The sequence below is a fragment of the Sturnira hondurensis genome, unplaced genomic scaffold, assembly GCF_014824575.4.
Source record: "Sturnira hondurensis isolate 20B ecotype Veracruz unplaced genomic scaffold, ASM1482457v3 Scaffold0009223, whole genome shotgun sequence".
Taxonomy (NCBI): domain Eukaryota; kingdom Metazoa; phylum Chordata; class Mammalia; order Chiroptera; family Phyllostomidae; genus Sturnira; species Sturnira hondurensis.
The window spans coordinates 1852730-1866274 of NW_028081854.1; the positions used below are offsets into that span (position 1 = coordinate 1852730).

Here is a 13545-nt window from a genome sequence, read left to right on the forward strand (position 1 = left end):
CCTTTCATTTAATTGAGAGCCTTAATGGATTGTATAGTATAGTCTTGGCTGCAGGCCTTTGTTTTTGATTATTTTGATATTTCTTGCCATTCTCTTCTGGCTGGAGTGTTTCCATTGAGCAGTCATCTGCTACTGGGGATCTCTTTTATGTTACTTCTGTTTCTCTCTGCCGCCTTTAAGATTTTCTCTTTGTCTTGGAATTTTGGAATTTTAATTATGGCGTGTCTCAAAATGAGTCTAGTTGGGTTCCTCTTGATTGGAACCCTGTGTGCTTCCCAGAATTTTGTCACTTTTTCTAGCATCAAATTAGGGAAGTTTTCCATTATTACTTTTTCAGACAGGTTTTCTATTCCTTTGTTCTTCTTCTCCTTCTGGTGTCCCTATTATATGGATATTACTATGTTTCATGTTGTCCTGCTGTTTCTTCAATACCTCTTGATTCTTTCTGAGTTTTTTTCTTTTCTCACTCTTTCTGGGTTTCTTTTTCTATTTTGTTGTCCAGGTCACTAATTTGATCTTTACTTTTTCTATCCTGCTTTCAATTCCTTGTACTATGTTCTCCAATTCACAAATTTTGTTGTCCATTTCCTCTTGGCCCTTGTTGATAGTTTTTATTTTCTTTTTCACATTGATATAGTTTGCATTCAGTTCATCATAGTTTCTGTGTGGTTTTTGATAGTTCTCTGTGAGCTCATTGAATTTCCTGATAACCATTTCTTTGAACTCAATATCTGATAGTTGACTTGCCTCTATTTCATTTAGCATTTTTTCTGAGGCTTCCTCCTTTCTTTTCATGTGGGATTTGTTTCTTTGTCTTCCCATTATTTGTGAGATTCTTCTTGTGTGCTGCTGCTTCTTAAATTGATCCATTCTGACCCCCTGTGTTTTTGCTGTGAACCTCTATGGTAGGAGACCTATGAGATTCAGTGGTGTAGTCTCATTGATCCCCCGAACTTGCTCTCTTTGGCTGTCTTTTATGTTGGCTCTCTTTATATATTTGAGTTTTTATTGTTGTTGGGTGTTTGTTGGGTGCTTTCCTCTAGCTGGTTAATTGAGGGTCACTCTGCCCACCACATCCTGTATGCTGTTGTGCAGGTGTGGACAGGTTGTGTTGAAAGTGGTTCTTCTATTTGTCCAAGGTTTTGAGTCTTCTCTTTCACTATTGTTCAGTTGTTTGTTCTGGGTAATTTCTTATCTGTTTAGTTGAAATTCCTGATTGGTCCTGGGTGGAAGTTAGTGTGGTTTTCAGTCACTCTGTCACCATCTTCTTTTACTATGTGTTGGTGGTTCCATTGTTGATTTCTCTCTTCCAGCATGTATACTGTTGTTCACTGCTCCCACATACTTTTTTATGTGATCATTTGGCAGTGGAACATAAAATGGGTTATGACAATGGTAGTGTATTCTCTAGTATTTCAAGTATCAACCCATAGAAAAGAGATAGGAGATCTTTTGGGTAACCATATGTGGCGAATTCTGGCCAGTAGAGTTCACCTGTTGTGACTGAAGATGAGAATAAATGCACAGGCTACAGCAGTCCTGTGGAGAAAAAAGGGTGGCACAGCCAGTCTTTCAAGAAGAGAGCTCCCCAACCCTTGCCTAGACAGGCTTTTATTGTTTTTCTTGGGTCTTACATCAAAGAAGGATTTATTATCTGCTACATAGAGTATTATTGTCTACATTTTAGGTACAGTCAAAGAAATGAAAATAACATGCAGAGGGGAGAGGTGACAAGCTGATTAGCTCTGTCCTTGGGGAGATTCACACAGTCTTTGGAAATTACCTTGAAGAGAGACAATTCACATTTGTTGTTTTAGACCAGGGTAATGGAGTTTAGCAAGAGCAAGCCATAACAGTCTGTATGCATTTTCTAGGCTTGGTTCCTACAGAAAAACTCGGTTTGAAGGTCTGGCTTCTGCCCACCACCTCACTTCTATAGGTTTTCCATATAGAGCTGAGTCACATTTGCCAGACCAAAACAGACTAGTCCCCTACAACCATAGTGTTAACCATTTTATTTCACCCAAATAGCCACTTTTTAGAAAGGGTATAAAAAAAGGTAAGACTATTGTTAGAGAGGGGAAGGATTGTGTGTTGATTCCAGAAAACAGAGAGCTTGTGGGAAGCAGATTATGAGATACAGTGAGTGTAAAGGGTAGAAAATAGGTGTAGTGTAAAAGAGAATAGAGTTAACCACAACAATAATAAAGTTGCAGAAGACAGTAAAATGGGCTAAGATCCGAGAGGTGTGCTGTGTAGTATTTACAATTGTATGGGACAACAATTATTTACAATAGTCATGGAACAACAATCATATGACAGAATCTGTATGATCTGAATATCAAGAATAGAAAGTACATGACCTAGAGTAGTGTGCTATTGGAACACAAGTGAAGTATAAGAAGGAAAATTAAAAATACACTATGAAAGAGAAAAGGAAAACTAGTCAAATAATTCAATTAAATAAACAAAAAAACAAAGAGGACTAAACAGAAAGAAGAGAAATAAAAAAAACACTAATAAAATAAAAGAAGTAAAAATAATGATACAAATAAACAATAACATACAAGTTCTCTGGAACAGCAAAGTGAAATTTGTCTCAGTTTCCTAGTTGATACTAGCCTTGTGATCCCTCTTTGGTCCATCTCTGGTGCTTTCAGAGCTCCAGGTCTTATTATCTCAGTAGGTGAAGAAAAAAAAAAGAAAAAAAGAAAGAAAGGAAAGTGTTCTGCTCATTTTGACTGGCCATGCTTGTTCTGCTGGTCTTCCAGGCTGCAGCAGGCTGAGGGGTTTGGGTTTCACTTTTCTCCCTTCCTGTGGTTTTGGGAGGACAGGGGCCAGTTCTGGGCTGCACTCTTCACAGTTGCCCAGCCTCCAGCCCAGTTCCTCAGTTCACTGCCAGTAGCCCAGTGCCTTTCTGCACTTGGCTGGTGCCTACAATCCACCAGGTGTGCTGTCCTTGAGGTGCACTAATTAGGGGCAACTCATATACCAACTTTTTGCTCTTTGCTGTCCTATATGCTAGGCACTCTCAAAGTTTCCTCAGGGTATGCAAAGCTCCAACATTGAGTTGTCTTTCTGGGGACTGCTTACTTGGAGCCCTGCTGCTCCCCTTTGCTGGGGGGAGGGGGCGCCTCCTCTGTCCCCTCAACGAGCCAGTCTGACTGGACATGAGGGGGGCAGGTGTGCAGCTGAGGCTATGATGGCAGCAGGGGCACAGCCTTGCTTCTGATGGAGGGTAGTATGTGGCTGAGCTTGCTACTGTTAGTGGCTGCAAGGGTGGCTACTGTGGGAGAGTCCCGTAAGCAACCACCAAGAGCCTTTTTTTTTAAACAAAATCCTCCTGTTCAAGCCTGCTCCTCCTAACAAGCATCCAGCCTCCCACACAGCCCAACTTTCCAGCCAGACCAGAGACTATACAAGTCACAATCCATTGTGGCCCGACTCTTCTCCCTTCTCCAGGCATCACCCAGCTCCCCAATTTCTCTGATAATGACTCAGCTGGCATCCACAGTCTCAGAGGGTGAATACTGCCCCTGTGTGTCTTCCACTTTGTCTCTATTCCCGACAGCAAGTTCAAGCATCCAGGTCCATCCTGGTGCTGCTCTATCCTCCCTGTTTGGCAGGGCAGGGAGCCATTGACCTGACTCTCTTCCAGGAATCCTGCAGCCGGCCTGGAAGGCACCAGGCCTAGAGCTGTAGAAGCCCTGGTCCCTGTGCTATTCCCAGGTACCTTACCATCCCAAAGCAATCTCCCTGTCATGTTTTTCAATGTCCTCTAGAATTTTGACCTACAACCTTCACATATGCTTGGATACTGTTGGCTATTCATTTTGTTCCTCAGAAGATCAGCTAGGTGTTCCACCTGTGCACAAGAAGTGGACTCTGCTCCCACCTACCTCACTACCATCTTCTGCCTGATGATTAGGTTTATTTGTTTATCACCAAATGTTTTAATTCCAGTGGAGGGCCTTTTGCAGCCTAGGGTAGCTGGTAGCTACATAGAATTATGTGTTAAAACTTTTCTTTGAACATTACATGTTTATTTGGAATCAACAAAATGTATTGATTAAGGTCAGGTATTTTTGAATAGACAGAACTGGGTTCTAGCCCTAGCTTTATTTTCTCTTGAGAAAGTTACTTAACCTGTTTAAGCCTTGGTTTCTCCATGTATAAATTACGACAATAATACTACTTTCTTGGACAGGTTTTATGGGAATTAAGTGAAGGTAAAGTATTTAGCAGAATGCATGTAACATAAAAAGTATTCAATTAATGTTAATTTTTCCTCTTTATCTTTTTCTCTTTTTTCCTTTTCTTCCTCTTTCTTCTCCTTCCCCTCTTTTCCTCTTGTTTCTTTATTTTCCTATTTTTATTTGCCTTCTATGAAATATTATTATTGTTATTTATGAAATTGGTCTATTTTTCATGCTAAGGTAGTAGTTTTTTCTAGATTTTCAGATCAGGGCATGTTATAGCTCTATTTATTCTTTTTTTTTCTTACTAGATTTCTTTTTTTTTTTAAATTTAACTCTTGTTCAAGTACAGTTTTCTTTCTTGTATTCCCAGCCCTGACCCCCCCCCAGTGCTCCCCACCTTCCTCCCATCTTTGCCCCCCACCTTAGTTATTGTCCATGTGTCCTTTATACTTGTTCATGTGAGTTCTTCCCCTTTTCCCCTGTGATTCTTTCCCCTCTCCCCTCTGGACGCTGTCAGCACCTTCTGTATTTCAGTGTCTTTGGTTACATTTTGCTTGCTTGTTTGCTTTGTTGTTTAGATTCCTGTTAAAGGTGATATCATATGGTATTTGTCTTTCATCGCCTGGCTTATTTCGCGCAGCATAATGCTTTCCAGTTCCATCCATGATGTTGCAAAAGGTAGGAGCTCCTTCTTCCTTTCTGCAGCATAGAATTCCGTTGTGAGCCACAGCAGCCAGGGCATAGACAATATTTTCATTTGTCTATTCTTTCCTCTCCTTTCTCTTATTTAAAAATTGTATTTTAAAATACAGATTCTGTATAGTTGATTTATTAAGGAAGCGTTCCTCCTGATTTTATATAAATGTCCATTTCTTAAAAACAACAAAAGGAGATTGAGAATTTTCTTTGATAAGAAGAAAATATAAGACTTAAATTAGCATTACTTGATAACATAAGAGAATGCAATAATGCAATGAATAAGCCACTGATTTTGATAGTCTTAAAAGAAGCGATTTTCAACAACATAACATTTGTAGCTTTCAAAAGCCCCAGAATGAGGCAATTTATTTATGGTGACCTACAGCATTAACACATGCAAAATTATTTACTATAGAATAAATAGAACAATGGAATTCTTATGTTATCAAGTCATGCTAATTTAAGTCTTATATTTTCTTCTTATCAAAGAAAATTCTCAATCTCCTTTTGTTGTTTTGAAGAAATGGACATTTATATAAAATCAAGAGGAACACTTCCTTAATAAATCAACTATACAGAATCTGTATTTTAAAATACAATTTTTAAATAAGAGAAAGGAGAGGAAAGAATAGACAAATGAAAATATTGTCTATGCTCTGGCTGCTGTGGCTCAGTGGGTTTGAGTATTGTCTTGTAACAGGAAGGTTGTGGGTTCAATCTCTGGTCCAGGTGCATATCATCCCCAGACTGGATGTGTATGGGAGGCAACCAAATGATGCTTCTCTCTCATATTGATGTTTCTCTCCCTTCTTGCTCTAAAAAAGCAATGAAAAAATATCCTTGGGTAAGATTAAAAAAGAAGAAAAAATCCTAGTAACATGGTCCCTTCATTGTATGCTATTGTTTATAAAATATTTCTACTGAGGGGATAGCTGGTCTTTGGGACCACTTTTAACCTTTGGCTTCATGATTGTCAGGATGGACATTTATGCTCTTCCCTTTAGTTGGCCAGTGGGTAAGGAGCATAGAATTCTGTTACACATGGGCCTGGAAGCTCACTTTGATAAATCATATGGAAAATCTTTATTAATTCAGTCATTATTTATTTAATAGCCAATATCCAATAAGTACACAATTTGGGTTATAGAAAAATAAGCAAGAAATTTTTCTCTAGAATTTATAGTGAATTGAGTATGAGAGAAAACTTACTTAAATAACTAGATTTAAGATAAATTATGAAAATATAAAACAGGAGTTTTCAGAGGAAAGAGAGAGAAACTTAATTTGCTATTAAGATGTTTACTGCATATTTGGCCTTAAGGCACTTGGGCTATGGCCCCAGTGACAGTCCTTATGGCTGCTGCTATGGGCATGGGGGTGGAGATGTGCCCATGCACCCACCTCCACTCATATAACCTTCTCTCCCTGAGTCTCCCCAGCTTCCCATTTCCTGGTGCAGCCCAGATGAGACCACCTGGCTGGAAGAAGGTGGAGGAAGTGATGGCTACTGTCCTTCTGGAGGCACATGAACAGGGCCGGGTTGAGCTGGAGGAAGCCACCAGGAGCAGCCATCATGTCCTAGCTACAGTTCTATCTACTGGTATTCTCCTGCTCGACCTAGGACTCCTTACCCAAGTACATATCCCATAAGACTGAAATGCAAGGCCAGAGTTTGAATTCTTACACAAATGGGGCATATGGTCCACCATACCCATCTGGCCCCAGGGAAAATACTGCCTCATACTCTGGCACGTCTTACACACTTGGATATTCACAGACCAGTTACTTCACAGAGGTTCCAAGCACCGACTGTTCACCTGACAACATCCCAACCCCAGTCTCTCCTTGGATGTATCCCCAGCAGGATTGCCAGGCTGAAGCACCTTCTCTTATGGGGCAGGTTACAGGATATCCTGCTTCACAGGATCATGTATATGACCACAAGAGAACTCATGGGCTTCTCCTGGTACTTATGGAATGGGAACCTGGCCTTCCTCTGTGCCTTCAGCACCACCTGGGAATCTCTACATGATTGAAAGTACTTCATCATGGCCTAGCAGTTGGTCCTCAGCCACCTCTGTCACCACCATCCCAGTAGCCCAAGGATTCCTCATACCCCTATATCCAATCAGATCAAGGCATAAACCAGGACAACGTTCCCTGCAATGTCCATTAGTACAAGTCCTCGGGCATAATGAACAGTGATAATTCAGATCTTTTGGATTCCCAAGTCCAATATAGTGCTGAGCCTCAGCTGTATGGTAATACCACCAGCAAACATCCCAGCAATCAAGAGCAAAGTTACTAATCTTCACCTGAAGTTTATCTTCAGGTGAAGGTACTCCCCTAAGTGTTAAAAAATACACATGCTGGAGAAGGTCCAGTACCTTGAGCAACAAGTAGAAGAGTTTGTAGGAAAAAAGACAAAGTATACTGGCCTTTAGAAGAGATGCTAATCAAGGAACTTTTGGAACTGGATTCACTTGAAACTGGGGGCCAGGACTGTCTGACAGTTCAGGAAAGAGGCTGTTTGTAAAGTCCAGTCCATACTGGAAATTTTTTTTAAAAAGGATTATGAAAGGATTTGAAATAAAGAGGAAGCCTTTTACTAACTCAACCAAAACTCTTGATTTTGGTTAATTACCTCTTTTTGAAATACCTGTTGATGACAAGAAGCAATGCATTCCAACTTTCCGTTGGTTTAAAACTTGAAAAACTGGTACAGGATTTGGAAACACATTTTTGTTATGAGTTGTTTTCAGTTTTCAGACCAGTGAATGTAATAGGAAACTATGGAGTTATCAGTATTGCCAATTAGACTCACTCCTTAACAAATTTATGGATGTCTACAAGCTGCTTCTTATCAGCAGTAAGGAAATACACTTTATGTAGCAGGCTTATGAGAAATTTACCAGATGAGACTGGATATAATCTGAGAAAAACAGGCTATGTTTTTTAATGGTCTGTCATTTTATTTTTTAATATATTTTATTGATTATGTTATTACAGTTGTCCCATTTTTTTCTCCTCTTTATTCCTCTCCATCTTGTACCCTCCCACCATCATTCCCCCACCTTAGTTCATGTCCATAGGTCATACATATAAGTTCTTTGGCTTCTACATTTCCTACACTATTCTTTTTTTCCCTACACTATTCTTTTTTTAAAAAATATTTTATTTATTTATTTTGAGAGAGGAAGAGAAGGAGAGAAGGAGAGAAATATCAATGTATGGTTGCCTCTCGTGAGTCCCCTGCCGGGAACTGGCCTGCAACCCAGGCATGTGCCCTGACTGGGACTCGAACCGCGATCGTGTGGTTCGCAGCCCGAGCTCAATCCACTGAGCTACACCAGCCAGGGCTTCCCTACACTATTCTTAACTTCTCCCTGTCTATTTTGTACCTACCAATTATTCCCTGTATCTTTCCCTCATCTTCCCCCCTCCCTCTCCCCAGTGATAACCCTCCATGTGTTTTCCATTTCTGTGATTCTGTTTCTGTTCTATTGTTTGCTCAGTTCATTTTTGTTTTTTCAGGTTTGGTTTTTTGAGGTTGTGTTTGTTGTCATTTTACTGTTCATATTTTTAAATGTATTTTATTGATTATGCTATTATAGTTGTCCCATTTTATCTCCTTTATTCCCCTCCCCCCTGCAGGCTGTGTGTGTGTGTTTTTTTTAACACATCTGGATTACTTGTCATATTTCTATACATTTTGACTTCTTTCAATCTAGACATGTAATTACAGCTTGGACTTTAGCTTTGTTGGACCTCTGTTTTCTTGTTATTTGCAGTTTACAAATACAGTAATGGAAGTAGTATTCTCTACTTCTTGGTACATTTTATAGTAATATGTTTAATGTAATTATTCAGGAGACTATAGTGACACCCAGATAGTATGGCATTTCTGAATGAATTTATATCTTTTCATCACTTGAATATATTGCAGTATATAGTGAGTTCCTGAGGTAAATTATCTCCTTTGTTGTTTAGATCACTAGGTTAGTGTTTTACCACTTTACTTTTCACGTTAGTAGCAGAAGGCGATTTGAAAATACCATGGGTGTAGGAATGCAAATATTTGTGGCCATTTTTGCTCTTTTGTTGTATTTGGATAAACATTTACTTTAAAATTTTCTTTCCTTAATTATTCCCACCTTAGATTGCAGACTGGTACAACCACTATGGAAAACAGTATGAAATTTTCTCAGAAAAATTAAAATGAACATGTCTTTTGACCCAGCAATTCTACTGTTAGGAGTATATCCTAAGAACCCTGTAGCACCAATCCAAAAGAACCTATGCACCCCGATGTTCATAGCAGCACAATTTACAATAGCCAAGAGTTGGAAGCAACCTAGATGCCCATCGGTAAATGACTGGATGAAAAAGCTATGGTGCATTTACACAATGGAATTCTATGCAGCAGAAAGAAAGAAGGAGCTCCTACCCTTTGCGACATCATGGATGGAACTGGAAAGCATTATGCTGAGTGAAATAAGCCAGGTGATGAAAGACAAATAGCATATGATATCACCTTTAACAGGAATCTAAACAACAAAACAAACAAGCAAGCAAAATATGACCAAAGACACTGAAACAGGAACAGGCTGACAGGGACCAGATGGGAGAGGAGAGAGAATCACAGGGGAAAAGGGGAAGGACTCACATGAACAAAGTATAAAGGACACGTGGACAATAACTAAGGTGGGGGGTGGAGATGGGAGGAAGGTGGGGAGCACTGGGGGGGCAGGGCTGGGAATATAAGACAGAAAACTGTACTTGAACAAGAATTAAATTAAAAAAATATTCCCACCTTAATTATCTTTTCGCTGGTGCTGCTTTCATATGGAGTTTATGGAACATAGGTAACAGATGAAAAATTAAATGTCACAGTGGATAGAAATAATTAACTTAAAAGTAATAAATATGGCTATTTGGAAAAAAGAGAAAGATGTTCACTATTTTTATATTATATTTATGCAGAAGAGGAGAAAATAAATAATAGCCTAACAATATAGGTGATTACTTTATGATAAACTCCTCAGCTATTAATCTGTCATTTTTACATTGACAGTAGGGGCTTTCTTTAGCTGCTGTGTATGATCATCTCTCAGTACACAGGCTTTTTTCAAGCATCTGGGTCCTCTGAAGGCTTCTTTAATTGTAATAATACTTACTAAATTTTTTCTTAATTATAGAGCCCGTAGAAGGGACAAGCATATCTCTAGGTCAGTGAACTCTAGATTATTTTGATTACATATCATAGTTGATTTTTAGAACAAGGATGTAATTCTAATAGGTGTACTGCATATTTATCTGTGATTCTACACCATTCTTATATATTAATGTATGATGTGCCTCATGAAACATACCCAAAGATAGATATAAAAAAGGAAGAGATAAATAAACTATTTAAAATAGTCTTGTGCTGGCCAGGGTGGCTCAGTTGGTGGGAGTGTTGTCCCATAAACAAAAGGTTGGAGGTTCAATTCCTAGTCAGGGTACACACTTCAGTTGTGGGTTTGGTTTCCAGTCTGGGTATGTATGAGAGGCAACCAATCAATGTTTCTTTCTCTTCCTTACTCTCTCTTTAAAAGCAATGAAAAAAATGTCCTCACATGAGGATGAAAAAAAGTCTTGCTAATTGTGATGGAGTTATGCTGTTATTATCTATTATTTTGAGGCATTTATATATCTTTATGGCAAGGTTCATAGTTAACGATAGTGAAATGTGATTCTACAGTACAATTAATCTTTATAATTTCTACTTTTTAAAGTTACTGTCATGTCTGGTTAGATTTTTAATTCTAATGAAGAGTTTGAACTAGAATTAAGAAAGAAACAGTTCTGTCATGTACTTGTTCATCGTGATTGTGTAATTCAACTTTCCTCAGTATAGATTCTTTGTGGGTATATATAGTTTCTTTGCAAGTGCCACTGTTAACACTCCATGTTAGGGAACTTTTTCTTTCCTATCAGGATACCACACATCCTTATTCATTATTGTCTAATATATCAACCCAAGGAGGTAGTGTTAATATTTTCTTTTGCACCCCATTGTGTCATTTTACTTAACCCACGTTGGAGAGCACTGCTTTAGGCATGCCTTCTGGGGCACTGGTCTCTGAAGGTCTCACTGAACATATTTATTCCCTTTATAGAGTTGCTTCCTTTCCTATAACATGATTTTATGTTCTAAGCTTACCCTTATATTCCTGAAGGCAGTCATAAAACAATAATATACTAGCCCAGGCTGGTGTAGCTCAGTGGATTGAGCATGGGCCTGTGAAGCAAAGGGTCATGGTTTGATTCCCAGTCAGGGCACATGCCTGGGTTGCAGGCCAGGTCCCCAGTAGGGGACACATGAGAGGCAACCACACACTGATGTTTCTCTTCCACTCTTTCTCCTTCCCTTCCCTTCTCTCTAAAAATAAATAAATAAAATATTAAAAAACAATAATATACTGAGAAGAACATTTTGGGGGTATAAGGATATTATTATTATTATTATTATTATTATTATTATTATTTAAGATTTTATTTATTTTTCTTTAGAGGGGAAGGGAAGGAGAGAGGGAGAGAAATATCAATGTATGGTTGCCTCTGGTGTGTCCCCTGCCAGGAACTGGCCTGCAACCCAGGCATGTATCCTGACTGGAAATCGAACCGTGATGAGGATATTATTTTTATGTATATTTGAAGCAATCAGTCATAGGAGTTACCTATTTTTTCTCTTTATGAGGTAAAAGTTTGCTATAATATATTAATTGAGAAGACCTGTTTCTTTTTTAATTGGTTATATTGAATATAGTTTCAGAGATGTAAAAACTAAATTTTATTATAGAGATTAAGTTACTTAAAAATGACAATAGAGGGCACTGTAGTTTTTTAAAGCTTGTTTTGAAATTACCAAGTTGTTGGCATTTTTATGTATAATGGAATGTTTTTATTCAACTTATTGAAGTTGTGAAACTCTTTGTTCTTTGGTTTTTCACTCTGTTGAGACTATAAAAAATTTGTTGAGTATTTGGAAATGGGGTGTGCTGTTTTTCTGTGTTCTACATTTGCTTTTATTTTATTTTTTTAGTGGGTAAAAGAAACCCTTTTAAAATAGTATTTCTTACAAATATATCCACTAATCTTTACAATTTGCCTATGGGAGGCAAATTGTAGTTCTTTGTTAAAAGAAGATTTAAAATATGTTTACTTATTTTAGAGAGAGAAAGAAAAGGAAGAGGGAAGGAGAGACAGACAGACAAGTGAGAGAGAAACATCTATTGGTTGCCTCCCATATGTGAACTGACTGGGAATTGAACCACAAACCTTTTGAAGTATGAAGTGATACTCCAATATCACTTGGAGTATCACTTCAAGCCACGTCAGCAAGGGTGTGAGATTCTCTTGATTAAAATTAGTATTATGAGAGAAATAGACTTCCGGGCCAAGGTGGAGGCATAGGTAGATACATTTTGCTCCCTTGCACAACCAAAAGAATAATAACAAATTAAAAAACAAAAAACAGTCAGAGCTGCCAGAAAATTGAACTGTATGAAAGTCCGACAACCAAATAGTTAAGAATGAAACATCCACCCAAACTGGTAAGAGAGGCAGAGACAGGCAGCTGTGGTGGAGAGGGCAAGTCAGTGGCTGGTGTCCGGGATATCCCACATTTGTGTACAGATAAGCCAGGAGGCACAACTGGGGAGCAAGACAAACTGCGCAATCCAGGGTTCCAGCATGGGAAACTAAAGCCTACAAACCTCTGGCTGTAAAAACATGTTGGGGTTGTGGCAGTGGGAGAAATTCCCAGATTTACAGGAGAGTTTGTTGGAGAATCCCACAGGGTCCTATAATGTACACAAACCCACTCCACCTCAGGGATCAGCACCAGAAGAGCCAAATTTACTTTTGGGTATTGGGGGGAAGTGAGCAAAAGTGGGGTGAGAGATGAGCAAGTGGATTGTACCCTCTCTGACCCCTCCCCCACATATAGTGTCACAACACAGCCCAGTGGGTTGCCCTGCCCTGGCAAATACCTAAGGTTCTGGCTCTTACAATGTAACAGGTGCATCGAGACAAAGAAATATGGCCCAAAAGAAAGAATGACCAAAAACTCCAGAAAAAACTAAGTGATGAGGAGGTAGGCAACATATCAGATGCAGAGTTCAAAACACTGGTAATCAGGATGTTCACAGAAATGACTGAGTATGGATGCAAAATAGAGGAAGATGTGAAGGCTATGCAAAGTGAAATAAAGAGAGGTATACAGTGAACCAACAGTGAAGGAAAGGAAACCTGGTCTCAAATCAATGATCTGGAACAGAAAAAAGAAATAAACCTTCAAGTAGAACAGAATGAAGAAAAAAAATTCAAAAAAATGAGGAGAGGCTTAGGAACCTTTGGGACAACTTTAAATGTTCTGACATCTGAATCATGTGGGTGCCAGAAGGAGAGGAGAAAGAGTAAGAAATTGAAAACTTATTTGAAAAAAATAATGAAAGGGAACTTCCTTAATCTGGTGAAGAAAATAAGTCTAGAAAGCTCAGAGTCCCAAAGAAATTGGACCCGAGGAGGAACACACCAAGACACATCATAATTAAATTACCCAAGATTAAAGATAAGGAGAGATCTTTTTTTTAAAGATTTT

The 13545-nt window shown here is 38.7% G+C and overlaps 1 protein-coding gene and 1 pseudogene across 1 annotated transcript in view; both read left to right on the forward strand.

The window, feature by feature from the left end:
* The window catches only part of LOC118994276 (tRNA-uridine aminocarboxypropyltransferase 2), a 118244-nt gene that overhangs the window by 24855 nt on the left and 79844 nt on the right, over positions 1-13545 (forward strand). The window lies entirely within an intron of this gene.
* On the forward strand, positions 6305-7839 carry LOC118994275 (BAG family molecular chaperone regulator 4-like; annotated as a pseudogene).